Raw genomic sequence first — 19,039 nt, forward strand, 5'->3', positions numbered from 1 at the left:
CCCTTTTCAATTTCAAGAGTCTTTTTTCAGTGCAGGTATTATAGAAAAATGAACATCCATTGTTGAAGCACTGAGACAGGCATCGGTGTACAGAAGATGTATATTTAGTTTTGGACTGTGCAATTCTATATGTGTCATACTAAGTTATTAGAGTAGGACTTTTTGTCCTTCATTGTGTGCTTGTGTTTGACATGGATTCTCGCTTATACCTGTACTGTGATAGTGATGAGATATCATGATACAGAATAATGACTGATCATAGATTTTCAAGTCTTGCAAAAGATACATTTTCAAAAGTTGATTAGACAAATATAAAAATATAATATCCCTCCAACTTCTGTCTTTCCTTGGTGCAAGTAGTCCATCAAAATAAATAGGCCTATATAGCAAGTAATACGAAACAGTTATTTATACCTGTTGAGTTGTACACAAGACCTCTCCAGGATAGTCGTAAATGTTGTCATTCACACAAGGCTTTTTTATGCTCACATTTGAGCCCTAAGAGATCAATCAGTTGTCATTGTTTTCTCTTCTTGCCCATTAGTCTGGTCTTCAAAGAACAAGTCAGTAACAACTGACATGAGACAGTGTCCTTCAGATTCTCCCCAGACAGTGGGCCGGTGCTTCTGACTTCCCTCAGTGCTTCATAAAGAATCCATGTGACAACACTAAAGAGATATCAGTTTGTGGAAAGTAGTGATTTGCCAAGACAGAGGTGAGAGCCCAAAAGTTTTGAGGGATTTCCTCAACCCATCAGTTGGCGTCCTTGTCAGTAAACCTCCTCCGCTTTTAAGCTTACATGCTCGTCTCACAGGGTGGTGTCATGCATCCGTCCTGAACAATGTGATTTTCTTGTTTCTCTCCACACTGTTCTGCTTCCTCCTCGGCTCCTTCCTCCCCTCCTTCCATAGTCACTAGCTGCTGGGTGCAGTTGAGGGGGCAGGCTTTTGACGACAGTGGGCTAACACTGCTACTTGAGGCAATGACAGACCTCTCCATGTGATTCTTTCTCTGGTGGCTTAAGCCTGTGAGCTGCCCTTCACCTTCTAAGCTCCTGGCTGCTGAGCCCTCACCTCCCCCATGGGAGTAGCCTGGACTGACAGATTGCTGGGGCAGAGATGGGGATTGCAGGATCGCCAGCGGAGACTTAACTTCCAGTGTTGCATAACTTGGAGGTGGAGAAAACCGGGAGATAATGTCATCAGAAAGTAGTTGAGCAAGCCTAGTTGAGCCAGTAGAGGCTGGGGTTGCATTAGGTGTCATCACAGCCATAAGCACGTCATCTTGGGATCCAATGAAGTCAACCTTTAGGGCTCCTGACTTTTGGGTGCTGCTATAACCTTGCAAGGAGCTACAGGTACTGTCATAGGTAGCTCCAACGCTTTCCACACTCTGTGACACCAAACTCATATCCCCAGCCCCACTTCCTCTGGGGCAAGACACAAACTCATACAAACCCTCTTTGATGATAGTACCTGATTGGATGCTGTCAGGGCCCCTGTTTACTTCCATGGTGCTTATCTGACTTAGATCCAAAGGAGGGGGGATGCGTTGGTTTCTAGCACCAGTTTGACTTCCTTCAGCACTCAACACAAGGGAGCTTCCCCCCCCTCTTTCCACTGAAATATCATCAGTTACATTGGATAATTTCCTGATAATGCTGACATCAGGGGAATTTTGCTGGACTTGTGTGGAGGTCATTGTTTTCATCTCTACCTGCTCCTCTATAATTTTGTCCCGTTGTTCCTGGGTGGTTGCTGTCTTGTTGTACGTCTCTTCTAGCCTCTTTGCACTGAGGTGTTGAGGGGTAGTTTTGTTAGATGAGAGCTTGGCTCGTTCAGGAGAGCCCTGCTGAGCTACTTCCTGATAATGAGAATTTTGAGACCTAGCTGGAGTAGCCACCTCGGCATTAGTGTAGTGTTTGTGGTAGCTCCAGCGGCTGGGTGAGAGGTGATTATCCACAGGACACTTGCTGTCCTCTCTCTTTTCCACTAACACATCTGTGAGTTCCATACTACGTGCAAAAGCATCCTTTAGGTTAATAGAGATAATGCTTCCACTCCGTTTGGCTCTTTCAAGGGCTTCCCTCCTCTTGATTGCTTTCTCCTGCCTCTTTTGCTCTCTGTAGAACTCAGAGAAGTTGTTGACAATGATTGGGATAGGAAGGGCAATGACTAACACACCTGCTATACAGCAAAGCCCTCCCACAATCTTACCCAGCAGGGTTTGAGGGTAGATATCTCCATAACCAACAGTGGTCATAGTAATTGTAGCCCACCAGAAGGAGGCGGGGATACTGGTGAATTTGGTGGCATCCTCATCCTTCTCTGCAAAGAACACCAAGCTAGAGAAGATCATAATGCCCATGGCTAAGAACAAGATGAGCAGACCCAACTCATTGTAGCTCCTTCGCAGAGTGAAGCCTAAAGACTGAAGCCCTGTTGAGTGCCTGGCTAGCTTCAGTATCCTCAGGATCCTCATAATTCGGAAGATCTGGACCACACGGCGCACATTCTGGAATTGCATCACATTCTTGTTAGACTCAGTTAGGCAGAGGGTCACATAGTAAGGTATTATAGCCAGCAAATCAATGATGTTTAGTGGTGCTTTGATGAAATCCCACTTGTCGGGTGCTGAGAGCAGGCGCAGCATATACTCCATGGTAAACCAGGCAATGCACACAGCCTCCACGTGGGCCAGACTGGGGTTGTCATTGAACTGGCCAAATTCATCTACCACTTGCAGTTCAGGCAATGTGTTGAGAGACAATGAGATGGTGGAAATGACAATAAATAGGATGGAGATCATGGCCAGTACCTGCAAGACAAAGTTAAGATTGAAGGTTAATGTATTAACATATTTATATACTGCATAACACATTTTGTTCTTCCTCCATATCTCTATATCCCTACATAGTCAGATGAAGGGATGCAGAGCCCTGTTGTTATTGTTGGCCACCCTAGCTTAATGACTGTGTTTACTGCTTTGTCTAGAACCTTAGTTTAGATTGAAACGCCTCCATAACTGTGGGTGGTTTGTCACGTTCTCTAGAGGATCAACTCTCATGACAGACTAATCATCTGATTTATCCGTCAATGGAATCATGCAGTTGACCTGTTTGGATTTGAGTAAATTATCTTCCCGACTATTGGATAGTCCCTAGAAGATGAATCTTAATGGTTTTGGTGATCCAATGTATTTACTTCATGCCACACTTAATGACAATCATACAAAAGGCCATGCTATTCTTTATGATACATTAGCTATATAACATATGAGAACATAATGGCTTTAGGTCAGATAGAATTCTTTAGTAATAAGTTATGGCCTTTTTCCTGCAAGCATAGGCCCATAAAGGTAATGTGCACAGGCATTGTGATAATCCTATTCAATTGTCTGTTTTGACTATATATGCACTTTGTTTAAATAAGGACTTGGGGTCAGGCATTATTGGAGATGCCCATTTATCTAAATGGGTACTGAAGATATTTTTGGGTACTGAAAACATTTTTCAAAACACACATGAAAAAAACTCGTCTGACTGTCAAATAACAACTCTCTCAGTTTTATTATTTTGTGGGGGGCTGGGCCTTCTATGTAACAAATGTGTGCGAGCAAGGTTAGTTAGCAGTATAAAGTTGCATTGAAACATAGAGACCAGTCACCATGTTACAGCATTTACTTTTTATTTTTAACTTCAGTTTCCTCAAACTCAACAATCTTCAGCCATTTTTCAGACAATATGATTAATTGATTAAAGGTACGTAACCGGACACACCCAATCACCATTTGCATTCTGCCTATATATAAAAACAAGGCCTACAGGTTTACCGGTTAGTACATTTTTTTTCTTTTCAATGAAGTGAAAAAATGGGCTGATGGTGGCAGCTTCATCAGTTTAGCAGAAGAAGAAAAAATAAAATGAGTCAGTGAGATACACATTTTAGCAAGAGAAGAGAAAGAATAGTCGGTGAGTCAGAGAAAAGAAAGACAAAATAGTTTCACCTTGTGTGGTCTAAAAAGAGAAAAGTACACAGAAACAATGGTTTTAATTCAGACTTCCATGTTCATCCTTCATCCCTCCTGTTCAATGTGGAAACTGAATTAATATCTTTCAAATATTATTGCATTATAGTGTCACTGATATGGCATTTAGTTGTTGACTAAATACAGATGTTGATACATCTTATCTATGCCTCTGTCAGGGAGGTTATGTTTTTGACTGCATTAGTTTGTTTGTCTTTCTGCTAGTTAGCAGGATTATGCAAAAACTACTGGTCAGATTACCACAAAACACGGTGGAGGGGTATGTTTTTTTCCCCACTTTCTTAAACATTGCAAGATAGAGCATTTTGCAGCATTTTTGTTGATTTCACATAGACTAATTATAAGATCTTGATGAAAAAAATCCGGCCTTTTTAGGGAACTGATATGAGTTTTGAGCTGATCCAAATGAAAATCTGGGTCTAGGGAATTTGAAAGAGGGTTCATAAGGGGACTGTGTTGCACTGAATCATCACGCTAGTTAGACATTATGATGCTGCAGATCTTTGCTTAAAGAAATATTCTCCATCTGGGCCTCTGTGAACTTCAGTAGTATACGCCTGCCCTAGAGGGTTGGCCTGACAAATAGATACGCTTTTTTCTGTAACTCTTGACTCTTAGGAACTTTTTTTAAACTTCAGATTCACCAGACAGCCTTGTCTGTGTGACAGACAAATCGTTCACTTATACTCTCTGCTGCAAAGATGTGTCATTGCAGCCAGATGTCGTTCCAAATGTATTTTACTTGGTTGCTACACCACCTGTTAAAAACCACCAGTGCTCAGAGTAGACAGGAGAGAATAAAGTAAAATAAAATACAGAATTACCAGAATTATGTTCTGAATGAAGGAAGTAACTGCCATTTTACATATTAGAACTGCACATTTCATATTTATATATAAAAATTGACCTCTACCATTGACGTTTTGGCCTGTACTGTCCCTGTAGCCTGAAAAATACAAAACTTAACCCTATCCAATGGGCATCTTGTGAGCCACAGGATTCCTAAAGAAATGGTCAGCCTATAGTCAGAGCCACTGAATGTTGAAAAGACAAAATCAGAGGACTGCTATGAAGAATTGGGGCTGTTCTCACAAAATGTGATCATGATAAAATAAGCTCTACTAAAACTCTAAATTCTAAATTACAAACTTCTTACAAGTTTTGCTTGTCGAGTAATTTATCATTAACATTAAATTCCTATTACTTCAGATCAGCAATTCTCTATCTTTGTGTACATGATATGTTCTTCAAACTATATGAAAATGTATTGCTGCCCCACCAGAAATAGAAAACAGATCAGTTCCATAACATTGTGGTAATGGTTTCATTATCATTTTGTATAATGAAACCAACCTTACCATGTAAAGTTCCCTGAGATAATGTTTATTTTGTGTTTTGGTACTACACAAATATAACTGAATTGCATTTAAAATTGCCAACTCCATTGCCTATTCATACTTAATATACATTTGTATCCCTTACTGTGCATGCATTACTGTACTGTGTACATTTTTATAGGAAAACCCTTGATTTAATTTTTGGCAGTGGGTTAAGCACATGTTTGAGTCAGAGATCTTTGCAGTACCCCTGAATCTGCCTACAGTAGAACTGCAGCTGGTTGCATTTGAAGTCAACCAGGACCACCAGGTCAGAGTATGCTTTGCGACAAGCATGTCCCCTTGAGCCGAGTATTCTCTTGAGATGTCTTTCATTTATGTGAAACCCCTACTTACTGCCAAGCACTGATTTTTGATCTTTATATTTGAGGCCACGCTCAAAGTAAAGATCTATGAACCACTCCATTGCTGTAGTTTCCATGGGACCGAACTGAACCGGAAGTGCGTTGAAAAAAATGGAAGTACATTGAAGTAGTAAATACAAAGATTTGCCAGATCTTGCAAAACCTTTTTCAGATTTTGTTTTTTTCAAACTATCAATTTGTTTTTCCTTTATAAGACAGGACAGACAGTCTCAGACTTTTCGACCTAACTGACTGTTTTGCTGTTTTGCTTTGTAATTAACACATTAATAAACAGTATGAATATACTAGACGTGGGTAGGGAATTAATCCATAATGGCAGACTTGATTAATTACTATTTATATATGACTCAGTCTGCATTTCATTAGATGAATGCATGCCTTAGTCCTTAATGAGTCACGCATTAACTCATGATGATCTTTCCGTTAGTTAGACAATAATGAATGCATATTAGGGCACCAGTATTTCACAGATTAATCTCTTTGAACAGGTCTTTTATCTGCCTTTGGTTGAACCATATAGACATCTGAAACAAATCTGGTGGTTACTTTACTACACTTATTACCACATTTTGATTTTTATTGTGTATATTATGTATATATAATATTTATATCAATATTATACCAGAAAGATTTGGTCAAAGGGCTAGCAGATATTCAAGCATCAATATTTAATTTGTTGAGTAAAATGTGAACAGAGTGAATACATTTTTGCTCCTTCGTATTTAAGTTCACAGATGATGAAACTGTGACACTTTCATTGTCCCTGCCCATATTCACTCCCATTCCTGGATGAGTATAAACTACAGTCATTTTAGTTTGCCCAGCATGGGTCACTGAAGGGATTCAACACTACTATCTACACCTCCTGTTTTAAAACGGGCTTAGTGAGGTAGCTGAAGCATGTGCAGTCTGAGTCTTCTCTCTGCAGCCCTTGCTAAGACATTTCAGGATAATTGTAATAGGATTGCGTTGCTATCTATAGAAAGGATAGAAAGAGGTTAGAAGTGGTTACTCATTCTTTCCTCCTCCAACAGGAAGAATCAGGCAACAGTTGGTCCACAAGTAAACTGTTATATAATGAGATGAATAAATACAAATATAATAACAATAATAATATATTGAATGTCAAAACAGACTGATAATAACACCTGCATCTGATAGATATAAAAGAATGACAGCTGAGGGATTATATAAGGGCTATCTAAATGGTGAAAGTAAATACATCCTAATTTTGTTAGTATCCATCTGAGTGCAAACAGCTGATATCATAAATGTAGTCTGGATTCTGAGTGGTGGTCAGAGTGGTGCTGAGCGTGCACACCTCTGAGGTTCAAGTTCTACAGTCACAATTATTGCTGTTTTCAGGTCAGTTTTCATAATGTGAAACATCCATCAGCATCAATTTAAACAAAGCAGTTTCTACTGACAAGATGATATATTTATAAAGCTACTGCCTAAATATTTAGTAAGAGCAACAGCAATGCAGCACCTTCTGTATTTTGAGCTGACCTGACCTTGAGTGTGGGTGGAAGGAAAATGTATGTCCTATGTCAAAGAACCAGGACGTATATACATAATGTTACTATGATACAGAGTTCCTGTAACAAGAATCCACTTTCTAACTACGATAAATGATTAATATGGCATAACTTCTCTTTTTCCATATGGATATACACACCCCTTTTGATTTTATAATAGGTTACCATTAAGTCCAGAGCCACAGGAATAATTAAAGTCTTTTAGTATTAGAAACATTATCATTCTTCTGTCTTTAAATTAAATGGCATATGGTAATAATCATTTTGATAAATTAATAATAATCAAAGATTTTAAGGAAAACATGTTTTTTTTGTTTCTCACGATAATCTTTTGATAATACTACTTCTGTGTTTTATGTCATTTTATGATTGTTTCAATGTAAAGAGGGATGTCTTTAATTTAAAAATGTATAAGGAGCATATTGGCTTAAGATGAAAAGTAATGCGATTCATAACCAATTCAATTCACTGAACGAATACAAAAAATACAAAGATTATGAATAAATAAGTGTAGGATAATGTGTCACTCCAAGAACTGACACTGTGACCTGGCATGCAGGTAATGATCTGTTAAGGGGAATTATTTTAAAGCATTATTCTTCTTTTGTATACTTCTTTTGTCCCTGTGACAATTCCAGCGAAATCCCGAGAGGGAAGGATTGTCTCTGCCATTTCCGACAAGAGATTGTATGGTGTCTCAGAGTCATGTTAAATGTCACTAATCATCATAGCATTGCACATTGTATAGAGTTGCTGCGTAATAATAGTCATCCATAGAGTGACTTTGTTCAAAGCCAGGGGAAAAAACTGAGACACAGAGAAAGACAAGAGAGAAGTTATAAACCAACGAGAGACAGGACAGGAAAGTATAGAGAGCGGGTATATCAAAGTGTGTCCCACCCTTCAGCGTCTTAATGGCTTAATGGCTGCCAAATGCTGTGACCTTGGCACCCAGGTCAGATTTAAAGCAGTACTAGGAATACACAAGCTGCTTTGGAACCTGCACAGTGCTTCCCAATTTAAGATTCAGCCGATCAATAACACTTTGAGAACATTTAACATTGATCCACCAACAAAGAACTCTGAACAATATGACCCAGGTCATACCTATATTAATATGACTCTCTGGTGATGCCATCCTAAGGAAACAGTTCTGCGCTCATCAGTTTATGACATTATAATGTGTCTTCAGTGACCACATGCCATCTCACTTCCCTGCTTCATATGCAAATGGTACAAGTCCAAATAATCTTATTTCTGGCCAGTATGAGAGTGTGTGTGTGTGTGTGAGAGAGAGAGAGAGAGAGAGAGAGAGAGAGAGAGAGAGAGAGAGAGAGAGAGAGAGAGAGAGAGAGAAAGAGAGAGAGAGAGAGAGAGAGAGAAAGAGAGAGAGAGAGAGAGAGAGAGAGAGATGGCAAAGGAAGTGCAAACACATGATAGAATGAACGAGTGGAAGAAGTTACTTGGCAGAGAAACTCAAAACCTGATCAATAGGTGGAGACGTATTACTGGAATTACAGACACAGGATCTGTTGGACAGCTGCTGTATCTGCAGAGGGCAACACAGTTTGAAACTGCGGCTTTCACCAGTCATATTGTTTTCATTTGCTCTTAAAGGCTACCGAGGTTATAATGATTTTAACTTATTCATCCAGTCAACTAATCCAGATGTTCTACTTCCACTGCTAACATAAGGAGCATGTTGTCAGTAGTGACACGTACCTCCACATACCCTTATACCAATGGAAGAGTTAATGTTATTGTTATGCTCAATATATGTGCAGCCTTTTGAGGAGCCAACAGCTTCAACACACCTGGAATCAGAAGTCCTCCCAGCTCACTGATGTTGCTGTGCAGAGCAGATGTTGGAGGCACAAGCCGTTTCCCCCCCCACATGTACTAGACTGCAATATTCTTAAGTGAACAATCCAGCATTTATTCTAACAGAGATTCTCAACCAAGAGTGATCCCAAACATGATGACACCTGCCACACACTGTTGAAGAGAAAGCAGCTGTATGAGGCGAGGCCATGGAGACCTCTAGGGGGAAATCTGGGGATCTGAAGGTGCAATGAGGGTTATTCAAAAGACAAATCAAAATATGCTGAACGATGGAGGATGGTGCCACTGCCACAGTCAATTCTGCAATTAAGGTCTGTTTAATCTCAAGCAAGCAGGAAAAACAAAAAGTAGCATATCTACTGTGCAAATGTCTTAACAAGTACCCAATATACAGCCAGAGACTGAAACCGCGGATGGTGACTTCAACTTAAATTCACACTTCCCACATTAAAAAAAGTTCAATTGCTATACAGATAAAGACTGAAAGATTAACACTATCGTGTTATAAGGTGGAAAGTTTATTTTATATGGCTCAGGAGGGAGAGAGGGTCATTTACTACCCAGGGATATGTGGCACAATCCAGGGCCTCTCAAGTCTGCATTCTGAAGTGTCCTTCGGCAAGACACTGAACCCCTGCTATGCCGAAGTGTATGAATGGTGCAATAGAAAAAGTGCTGCATATATGGTGGTGGTGATTGGGTGTGTGAATAGGTGAGTCACAAAATTGTGGGAACTGTTGGGTTTCTCTACAAATGTTAAGGTCTCGACATTAATATGTTATGATTTGGTGCTTAAAATTCAACTGAATCGAATACCTTTTATTTTAGTTCATTCATTTTTTTGCCATGGATTTTTGAAGCAATTTGTAACCTTGTTTAGATAAGTGCGATACAAATAAAGTTATTATTATTATTATTATTATTATTATTATTATTATTATTATTGTTATTATTATTATTTATGTGACTTGTACTGTAAAGTGCTTTGAATGGTAAAAAGAGATAGATAAATACTGTCCATTTACCATTCTTATAACAAGATATTTTCCCATTATCATAACATACAACTTGTCATTATAACAGAATATACGATCATCCTTGGGCGAGATACTGAATCCCAAATTGCCCCTAATAGAAAGAAGTGCTGCTCATAGATGCACTGTATGAATGTGTGTGTGAATGGGTGAATGGCAATAGACTATTACTGTAAAGTTCTTTGAGTGGTCATCAGGACTAGAAAAGCGTTATATACATACAGACCATTAACCAATTAACATTATTGATTTCTTTTATAAAGTGAAATGATTCACATCATCACTATTGTGATAATGTGAATCTGAGGAAACTTGCGGAGAGCATCTGCTCTCCGCAAATTGAGGAATATTGCTCAGTTACATGATATAATTAAGTTCTTCTTCATGCTTGGGTTGAGGGTGGAGGAGAACCATCAAAAAATCCATAAAGTTTTAGCAGCCCTGTCTTTATTACACCTCTGTGTTACTGTCATATGCTAATGAGAGCGTCCTGTGTGCGTATTACAGGATTAGTCTCACTGGTCAATCATAGCCAATTTACAACTCTGACGTAAAGACCCAATCCAAGCATCCAAAACTTCAAATGGAACAAATAAACAACCCAGAAAGACAGCCTGGCAGCTGGCTGTGGACCTCTCACAGATGAACACATAACTAATTACAGTGGAAAGGATGAACAAACTACTTTGCATCAGCCTCCATCTGCTGGAATGATACATCAATGTCTTCTGAAGTAGCCTTCAATACCAAAAGTACATAAGTGAATCCACATCATTTTGTGGCTCCTCCTACAGTAAACTGTGGACCTGGGGAGCCACTTAGCTTCTTACAACACGCAAGCAATGACTCATTTAGATTTAGAATGAAAATCAAAAAAGAGATGCAGTATAAACAGCTTATTAAGAATATGATACCATGAAGAGGTACTGCTTCTATTTGACTGGCAGCTTATGGCTATGCTTCTTATGAAAAGTAACTCATTTGGTTTTAAGTGTCTTCACCTTTCATGTTATTTTTCCTGCACCACACAGCTTGTTGTGGATTGTTACCTGTAAATATAGCACAATGTGAAAAAGGATGCACAGGGCTGCATATCTGGATTAAACAAACTGCACAACAGGAAACATAAGCCAACACACACAACACAAACTGTGTGCACAAAAGTACAGCAGTGAATTTTATATATTTATATATATATATATAAAATAAATTAGATGCTCAATTTGCAGCAGTTTAATAAGCAAGTGTGTCAGGCAGTCACACTAATAAATAATAAACTACTCCAGTGGAAACAAACAAATGCGCTTAATACATTTGGGAGAGGGATCCCTCACATGTGGCTCTCTCTGAGGTTGATACTTTTTTTTCCTGTTAAAAGCGCTTTTTGCTATATTTACTCTTGTTGAGGGATAAGGACAGAGGATGTCACACTATGTTAAGCCCTTTGGGACCATTATTCATGAATATGGGCCATACAAACAAACATTGTCTAGACCCCGGGGGGAATTCCTGTACTACATTATGCTCCACCCCCTCTTAATCCCGATGACGTCACATAGGGGTCTAATACGACAAACACTATAACTTTCACATCACTTCCTGTTTGTTAAAACGTTGAATCAAAGTCTCTCCTGATTGAAATGGATGTTTTTAAGAGTAAAACAACAATAACTTTTAATTTCCTTAACTTTCACTCTCATTTAAACCTGCACATAATAATAATTATAATAATTATAATAACAATTATATATTTTATTTAAATAGAAATATAAAACACAGATCTGTAAATACACCTTGTCTTCAACAACCATGCAAAGAAGTAAGAACCTAGTAAACCAACATTCAACAACAATGCCTTGTAAGAAAACTTCTGCTTATAAGCTGCAGAGAATCTTCCTCACCACTGACACAGAGCAGTCCACAGGTCAAAAAAGAAACAATATTTTAAAAGCAGAGTCAGAGGTGGAGGGCCAGCTATGGACCAGTGATTCATCAAACCCTCTGTGTGTTTGTGTGTGTGTCGTCAGCAATGAATGATTTAATGCCTAAATACTCTTAATCGGTATATAAGAATACTACAAGAATAAAGACCAAAGGTGTCTGGCATAGATATTTTTGAAATAATTAATTTGTGTCAAAATTTGAATCTTACTTTCAGAATTGTCTGGTTAAAATGTTTAGATGATGATTGACCACCCTGACCACCTTGCTGTCTTTGACAGTTTCATCTTGTTACTCTCCTGCTCCATCCACCTGCAACCCCCACCCCCGCTCAGACAGGTCAAACACTGGCCAGGACAGACGATCCAAACCTGCCAACAGTTTGTCTATTTGCAGCAGCAGCAGTCCTGGTAAAAGCTCCAAAGGAGATTAAGCCATACTCCTAAGTCATACTGTGTGTGTGTGTGTGTGAGTGAGGTGACTACTCAGTTGGACTTAATATTGAGATCCAGGGTTTGAAGGAGGACTGAGAAATTGTTCTCAAGCGGGTGCATGTGGGTGTGTATCTGTATGAAGTACGGACATTTTGTACAGTGCTCACTTTCTGACCCACCTTCAAAGAGCTTTTAAAAAGTTGGATCAGAATCCAGTTTAAGGTTAAGATTAGAGAAATTTAGAAGTTACGGCATTTAGTCTCGAAGAGTTCAGGGAATGCATCATGTCAGTGAGTATCTTGACAAAGTCAGAAGTGCAAACAAGTGTGTGAGTGTATATGTGTCTGTGTGTGTCTCACTACAACATATAGTGCAAAGGAAATATGTCAAGAAATATAGTCAAATTCAAAACTAGAACATTACAAAGATTGTGAAAAGTTTATGACACTAATCTCTATATTGGAACATTTAATACTATATATTATCCAATAAAACTAAACTATTATAGATTGTTGTCCATCTGTACTCTGAGCTAAAGTTGTGTGTCTGTTTGTGTGTCTTCCAAATGACCAGGTAATGCTTCTATTCTAATCAGAAGTAGCACTGAGCTGCACACGTCACCAGGAAGGGGCCCTCCCATTGGTTAAGAGCTGAGCTGCATCACTGCTGCCAAACCCAGCGGCTCTCAGCACCGAGCAGCCTAAGCAGCTTCCCTCCTGCTGACACTACACCTACAACATGGTCACATGGACCTGTGACGGCTGTGAAAAGACAGGTTTTACTCTGGTCCATTTTTATTGTTGCTGTTGTAAACAGCTGAATCACATATTGAGATGGCGGGGGGTGGGCTGGGGTGGGGTGGGGTCATTATATGCTTAACAAAATTTCTATACAAAGGAAAGAGCATCAAAATATGGGTTGTCAACATGGCTCACAGCTGTTCAGTGCAGGAGCTAAACAACCAAACACCTACAGTGTCTCCAGAGCCACAAGCTGCTTCTCCTACTCTCAGCATACACACACAAGTGTACAACCAAAGACCACTCTATCAGGGAGGGTCTGCATTCCTGCACACATCAAGTCACGGTCTCTCAGCCTTGCCTTGTTTCTCTGTCATCAAAGCATATGACATGACAACAAACATGGGATGTCTTCAGATACATGGTTGCCCTTCCAGTATACCTACTACTTGTTGTCGACACATCTTTTGATTTGTACTATCCTGCCAAAATGAGCAACCAAGTTTTTCCAACTATACCCATACATGTGCCTCCCCCTTTGTCATCTCAACTATATCCCTCTCAAATGTTATGAAGAGCACAAATGCTGATTTTATGTCTTGGACATGGCTGACAACATATCTGGTGGGGCCTGGAACTGTTTTGATGATATTAGCAGCAATAAGTCTACCCTGTTGTTGAAGTGAAGAACTTCAACAGTGACGTGAAGAACTTCAACAACAGTGATAACTTTTCATTTTTGAAAGGAAACGTGTCTGTTGGAGGTTGAGACAACAGTAGGACCAGCACTAAGGTTCTTATCCTCATTAGAAGAGGATGCCTCATAATCAGGGTCCTCCTCAACATTCTCCTCCAAATCGGACATATTCTCCTCTGTGTCACTTTCAATGGCAAATGACAAAACCTCACTGGCAGAAAAGCTTTTCTTAGATATTATAAAACCAAACCTATATACATACATATATCAGTGTAATAACAACTACCTTAAACTATCTGTGATAAAGTTCTGTACGTGACATGAACTTTGATTTTTGATTTTGGTCCATGTCCCATTTCTTCTTTTGCTACTGCAGCTTCCTCTGAAACCCCAACCTCCTCCCAATGTGCAATACTTTGGTATTTTGGCTGCACAAAGTCACGTGTCCTATGACAGATATTAAGAGTCCATTATCACACAATGAAAATGCTGCAAAAAATTCAAATAATCCACAGAATGTCCTGTCAGAAGGATTTATAGGGACTGTTTCATCCGAAGTGAGCACTTCCACTGAAACCTGTTCACTGTGTTTTTAGATCATCCAGAGTAACATGGACACTGCCTCTGGGGGAATTGTAATTTTTCAATGATGAGATCTGAATTGCATTCATGTCCTCACAATGGGGTTAAGGCGACAATGTCAGAGACAGATACTTGAAAACCTGGACAGATCAAACCCAGCCTGTCCACATGCATAATACTGCTAGAGAAAAGTTTGGTGAATTAACTCTTTAAACACAAAGCCCTTTTCACTGGTGGGACTATAATACAGTCAAAAACGGTGCTAACATGACAGAGTGCAGGATGGAGCACTGAAGGAAGTCAGACAGCTCTCTAATGGCCCCTGATGTTTCTACATGAATCTACAGGAGACTGCTCATCATAGAGCAGGAGTTCAATGGGTGTCCCAGACTCATTCTGAAGAATAACTGGGGCTGAATACAATTACTTGAGTATTACACTCTTATTGTTGGGAAATCATCAAGTTTGTGTTGTATTGGAACTTGGACATGCATTTAATTCAATCCCAGTTATAAAGGAGCCTAATTATTCCTGCCACTTGTCATCTTTTGTCCAATGATGAAATGCATACAAAGGTTTACTTCGTGAACCTACAGAATACAACTGAAATGATGATGTATTGATGTATTAAAATGTATTAAAAATGTTATTAAATGTATTAAAAAATAATACAAGTTCTCCTCATGACTGACTGGGTCCTGCTTCCTCATTTCTGTAACTATGTTGAAAAATGGTGAATGATTAAGTTTAGCAGTTCAATGAAGGGTCTAACAAGAGACAGTTAAAACAGTATTGTCATATCTTGTAGGTGTGTAGGCTATGAATGACCACATATAGTAATTTCATAACTGTTGGTTCGAGTTGAGCTGAGGAGTTTGGCTTTGTCCATTTGACCCCATATTTCACATTTTCTTTGTACCATCAAAATAAACGAAAAACTTTGAAAAGAAATTGTTCAAATCAATGATATCTGTGTGACATCTGGATCCAACACCTCCCGTAGTGCAATTCAATATAATGGTCCACACAAGGCTTATATTTAGGGCCCGAGCACTGACTGGTGTGAGAACCCTATTGGAATTGCATTTATTATTTTTATTATTATTATTCAGGCAATTTCGAGTGCCTAAATATGCTCAAAACTCATGAAACTTCAGAGAAAATTCAAAAGTGTGGAAATTTACAGATTCTAGAGTAATTTGAAATGGGCATGGCAAAATGGCTCTAAAGTGCCAGCCCCTCGGTCTCGTTTCACCGATCGTCATGAAAGTCAGTTTCGGCCGGTCCATGTCCTGTCGTTGCCCCCGTAATATTGCTGTTTTCACAAGCTAAAGAAGACTAACCTACTAACTTTGATGTGTAACATGAAGGACTGGCACAATTACTCTGTTGAACCCGAAAATGATTTCAACCTCAACCTCTGGGCTGCAGGCATTCTCCCTCTATGTGTAGTTCTGCCAGGTCCTGGTGACCTTAGAGATATTGTAACTGTTTCGATTTTAGACAAGTAGTGTGTACAGCTGTTGTTACCTTTGCAGCCACAGATGAGCTGGGTTTCTCCAGCAGATCCCAGAGCTTCTGTCCTTTTGTCGGGACAACAGCCATGCTCCTCCTCTTCCCCATCATTCTCCCTTAGCGCATCTGCCTCCCTCCTCAGCTCCTCATTCATCTGCTCCTTTTTCTGGTGGTACCGTGCCTGGCAGCAGGACTCCAGGTAGATTTCATCAATACCCCAGTAGTCCAGCTCTTGGCCAAAGGACAGGGCACACATCTCCTCCATCATGTGCAGCTTCCCTGTTCGGTAGAAGTTCAAGATGGAGGAGAAGGCCACCGGGTGCCGGTCGAAAAAGTACTCGTTCTCATTGAGGCTGTAGTCATCGCAAATCTCCAGCAATGACTCATGGGTGGTTGCAGTCTCTCAGGCGTCCCAGACGGGTTCTGGGCAACCGGTCTAGCGTTCTCCATAGGACTTCATGTGTGAGGCCTCCAACATTGAGCCTGACCCGTCGGGAGCGGGCCTTGATCCGAATGATGTCGATCGGCTCAGGTGGGAGCACAGGGGGTGCGGCGGGTCGGAGGTTTGCTTTGGATGCGCTATAACCTCTGTCTGTCATGTCTGCTGTGTGGGTGTTGTTGTCTTACTAGGGAGCTCGAGTGTGTGAAGGTCTGTCACTTGTACAATGATGGTAAGGTGGTGGTTGGTCCAGAAAAAGGTTGTGCAGGCCCACCAAACTGGCTGTGCTCAGACCACTAAGCTCTTGGTTAGATCCATGCCTGGAAAAACAAAACATAAAATATGATGCATGTTTGACCAGAGTAAACTATAAACTCATCAGCTGCAACATTTAAACCCATTGCTGGTTCTAATGTTGTGTCTGATCGATGTATGATACATTGTCAATTAAACATCTCAGTGTCATTATGGCTTAGATCACTGGGGTAAATGGAACCATGCACCAGGTGTGATCAGCCTGTGGTGGGCCTGCCTTAGAAGAGGGTGTCTTGTGATTAAAAGGCCCGAACATCTACTGGTGGTTGGCAGCTTAACTCAAATGTACAAGGGGTATTCACCATCGTGTCCTATGTTCTCAAATAAAATGAGGGCTTCTGTGCTAAGGAGCTCTGTGCTACATTTATTATGTTTTGCATATGCAACATATAAACACAAAAAATAATAACAACAGTCTTCTACTTGATGTGACACAGGGGAACATTTTTTTATATTTTTATTTATTGACTGTGTAACAGTAGATAATGCAGTGAGTGGTCAACAAGCAATGGTCAACACTTTACAGTAAACTATGTTGGTTCAGTGAGTGTCAGACACTCACACAATGTCTGAGTATTTCCGTTGGAGCCACACTCAAGCCACATTATGGATATAGGTGAGGTAGACAGTCCAGTTTAACTCTGGAGACACATCGATACCCAGGAAAAACTGGCATTTGAATCCTCTGAACAATAAAACTGCATGTCCGTCATGATGAATCCCACTTTTAATGAATGGAATCCAAAAGGGAAGCCTTTCTCCAGTTGATCCATGAAGGCTTATGTTATCGTTTGAAGTCCTCTGACTGTGGGACCTTTATCTGATTGTGTAATGGAGTTCCATAAAATCCCAGTAGTGGCATTAGGCTTCGTCTCCCCTGGCTCAAGTCTGCCTTAGTTAATTATAGACTGTCTATCTCCTCCTGGACACTCATAGGACACACGGCTACGTCAGGAACCAAGCTGCTACGTCACCAGTAAAAAAGAAATCAATCTTATCCAGTCCTTTCTTTCTAAAATAAATTACATTTCATTACATTTATTTAGACAAATCAACTCAGTGCACAGTTTATATCAGAGGGAATATTAAACCAAGGATGACTTATTTACCATTAATAGTTGAGTAACAGATTAATAAGGGTGTAATAGCTTACATAGCTGACTGCTTTTCTTTATCAAACCAGACCAAATCAGTCGATATCGGTTGAATGAACGGACATAGAATCCAGAATTAGAGTCTAACGAGACAGCGTTCATTTCTAATTCATTGTCAAGAGATTAAAAGGACTCAGGCTTAACCCGTGATTAGTCCACAGTAAGTCTAACAGCTACAAGGTGGGCTGGGTAGAAAGTGGATATAAAGTATATGTGGACCATAGAAAACATGCTCGGGGCTGTTTTACTGTCTCTAGCCCATCACCACAATTACACCAGAGTATGTTAAGTAAATAATGTACAGGTAGCTCACCTCTATGCAAACTGCTGAAATTTTGGGAAAGCCGAACTCTTGTACTTCCAGGAGGTCCCACCATAGCACTCGCTAGGTTATCTCAGCTGCTTCACCTCCCCTTCGACCGCTGATTCATGAAGCCCCTCGACAGCACTCAGACCACTGGAGATCCACATTTTGGCAATAAACAAAATCTAACAGCGCAGGAGAAGAAATGTCCCAGGCCGTACCTCAGCAATGAGCGCCATGAGGAGACACGCACACAGTGAGCACAGAGAGAGAAGTGTGAACCGGCTGTGGCCTGGAGGAATAAAGAGAGTGAGAGAGAGATGTGGGGGAGGGGAGGGGGGGGAGAGAGAGAGAGAGAGAGAGAGAGAGAGAGAGTGGATTGGAGTTCAGCACCAAGGACAGCTCCACATCGACATTTGTTTCCACCTGGATTCCTCTTTTCTTTTTTATTTAACTTGGCAGACAGACCACGGATACTGGGGAACTATGCACTCAGCCACGTCCATTTCATGCACTTAGGAGCATAAACTGATCGTTACATTTCTCCTCCAGACTATATTACTGATGCATCTGCACCATAAGATTTTCACTTTTAAAGGATACCTTTGTTCCTTTTCAGTTTGTTTTAACTTTATTGTAATATGTGTCACATACAGTACCAGTAATTGTCCTGATTGACATGTTTCTCAGCCTAT

At 40.1% G+C, this 19,039-nt stretch overlaps 1 pseudogene; it reads right to left on the minus strand.

Annotated features, from left to right (window-relative positions):
- Positions 1-628: 628 nt before the first annotated feature.
- On the minus strand, positions 629-16,799 carry LOC117777760 (annotated as a pseudogene).
- Positions 16,800-19,039: the final 2,240 nt, after the last annotated feature.

The sequence above is a fragment of the Hippoglossus hippoglossus genome, chromosome 17 (genome assembly GCF_009819705.1).
Source record: "Hippoglossus hippoglossus isolate fHipHip1 chromosome 17, fHipHip1.pri, whole genome shotgun sequence".
Taxonomy (NCBI): Eukaryota; Metazoa; Chordata; class Actinopteri; order Pleuronectiformes; family Pleuronectidae; genus Hippoglossus; species Hippoglossus hippoglossus.